General features: G+C 51.2%; 1 protein-coding gene across 3 annotated transcripts in view; it reads right to left on the reverse strand.

The window, feature by feature from the left end:
- The window catches only part of LOC128685799 (homeotic protein spalt-major-like), an 802979-nt gene that overhangs the window by 795330 nt on the left and 5149 nt on the right, over positions 1-2500 (reverse strand). For 2 of the 3 annotated variants that reach the window (XM_070087888.1, XM_070087890.1), the window contains exon 1: positions 1-2500. This exon is cut by the window's left edge and continues 953 nt beyond it; it is cut by the window's right edge and continues 295 nt beyond it. The exons of the other annotated variant lie outside the window; for it this stretch is intronic. The gene's annotated coding sequence lies outside the window, so the exon portion shown is untranslated. 3 annotated transcript variants of the gene reach the window in all.

Here is a 2500-nt window from a genome sequence, read left to right on the forward strand (position 1 = left end):
TATCCTCACTGATAACTCAAGACCATTTGATTTTTCTAGGTAATTTTCTTTTTGGTTGCCTAAGGTAAAGATATCTCAAAAGAGGGATATCTCAAAAAAGGAGAGATTTCTCAAAGAGGAGGGATATCTCACAAAAATTGTATTTTATAAGCTATTTTAGTGCACTTGTCAGACAAAAAAAAAGAGGCGGTTTCTTTTCTCTATTGTTTTACATAATTTCTAACAAGCGGATTTATTTCCCAGTTAGGAAAAAAAACAAACTGAGAGAGTTTACACGTACTAGATTTCCTCCGTCCCATTAATCCCAGATAATATACGCGTGTGTGGATTTCCTCACAACGGCGACAAAATCTCTGGCGACGTGAGATTCTGTTCTTTTTTCCATAATTTGTTTTCCGACTCGTTGGCAAAGGTGTTTCACGCTGGTGACGGCGTAAGTGTGTTGGTCTGCGAGGATACCCTGACACAGGTCCGTGTGTCGGGTGTGAGTCCGTTCGGTGGTCGCAGAAACACAGCGGCGATCGGCAGGAAGCAACTGCTGACGTGCGCTGCTGTAGATGGCGGTGCTGGTCACGGTAGAGAGCTAGTACTGACGTGCGCTGCTACAGACGGTGGTTCTGGTCACAGTATAGAGCTAGCACTGACGTGCGCTGCTACAGATGGTGGTGCTGGTCACGGTAGAGAGCTAGTACTGACGTGCGCTGCTACAGATGGTGTGGTTCTGGTCACGGTATAGAGCTAGCACTGACGTGCGCTGCTACAGATGGTGGTGCTGGTCAAAGTAGAGAGCTAGTACTGACATCCGCTGCTACAGATGGTGGTTCTAGTCATGATAGAGAGCTAGCACTGACGTGCGCTACTACAGATGGTAGTTCTGGTCACAGTAGAGAGCTAGTACTGATGTGCGCTGCTACAGATGGTGGTGCTGGTCACAGTAGAGAGCTAGCATTGACATGCGCTGCTACAGATAGTGGTTCTGGTCACAGTAGAGAGCTAGCACTGACGTTCGCTGCTACAAATGACGATACTGGTTACAGTAGACAGCTAGCACTGACGTGCGCTGCTACAAATGGCAATACTGGTTACAGCAGACAGCTAGCACTGACGTGCGCTGCTACAGATGGTGGTTCTGGTCACGGTAGAGAGCTAGCACTGACGTGCACTGCTACAGATGGTGGTTCTGGTCACGGTAGAGAGCTAGCACTGACGTGCGCTGCTACAGATGGTGGTTCTGGTCACGGTAGAGAGCTAGCACTGACGTGCGCTGCTACAAAAGGCGATGCTGGTCACAGCAGACAGCTAGCACTGGCGTGCGCTGCTACAGATGGTGGTGCTGGTCACGGTAGAGAGCTAGCACTGACTTGCGCTGATACAGATGGTGGTACTAGTCACGGTAGAGAGCTAGCACTGACGTGAGCTACTACAGATGGTGGTTCTGGTCACGGTAGAGAGCTAGCACTGGCGTGCGCTGCTGCAGTTGGTGGTTCTGGTCACGTTAGAGAGCTAGCACTGACATGCGCTGCTACAGACGGTGGTTCTGGTCAAAGTAGAGAGCTAGCACTGACGTGCGCTGCTACAAATGGCGGTGCTGGTCACGGTAGAGAGCTAGCACTGACGTGCGCTGCTGCAGATGTTGGTTCTGGTCACGGTAGAGAGCTAGCACTGACGTGCGCTGCTACAGACGGTGGTTCTGGTCAAAGTAGAGAGCTAGCACTGACGTGCGCTGCTGCAGATGTTGGTTCTGGTCACGGTAGAGAGCTAGCACTGACGTGCGCTGCTACAGATGGTGGTTCTGGTCACGGTAGAGAGCTAGCACTGACGTGCGCTGCTACAGATGGTGGTTGTGGTCACGGTAGAGAGCTAGTACTGACGTGCGCTGCTACAGATGGTGGTTGTGGTCACAGTAGAGAGCTAGTACTGACGTGCGCTGCTACAGATGGTGTTTTTGGTCACAGTAGAGAGCTAGTACTGACGTGCGCTGCTACAGATGGTGTTTTTGGTCACAGTAGAGAGCTAGCACTGACATGCGCTGCTACAGATGGTGGTTCTGGTCACAGTAGAGAGCTAGAACTGACGTGCGCTGCTACAGATGGTGTTTTTGGTCACAGTAGAGAGCTAGCACTGACGTGCGCTGCTACAGATGGTGGTTGTGGTCACAGTAGAGAGCTAGTACTGACGTGCGCTGCTACAGATGGTGTTTTTGGTCACAGTAGAGAGCTAGGACTGACATGCGCTGCTACAGATGGTGGTTCTGGTCACAGTAGAAAGCTAGAACTGACGTGCGCTGCTACAAATGGCGGTACTGGTCACAGTAGACAGCTAGCACTGACGTGCGCTGCTGCAGATGGTGGTTCTTGTCACGGTAGAGAGCTAGCACTGACGTGCGCTGCTACAGATGGTGGTGCTGGTCACGGTAGAGAGCTAGCACTGACCTGTGCTGCTACAAATGGCGGTGCTGGCCAACACAGAAATGAACGGTGCAGCCCTGTACAAAAGGTCT

The sequence above is a fragment of the Cherax quadricarinatus genome, chromosome 23 (assembly GCF_038502225.1).
Source record: "Cherax quadricarinatus isolate ZL_2023a chromosome 23, ASM3850222v1, whole genome shotgun sequence".
Lineage (NCBI taxonomy): Eukaryota > Metazoa > Arthropoda > Malacostraca > Decapoda > Parastacidae > Cherax > Cherax quadricarinatus.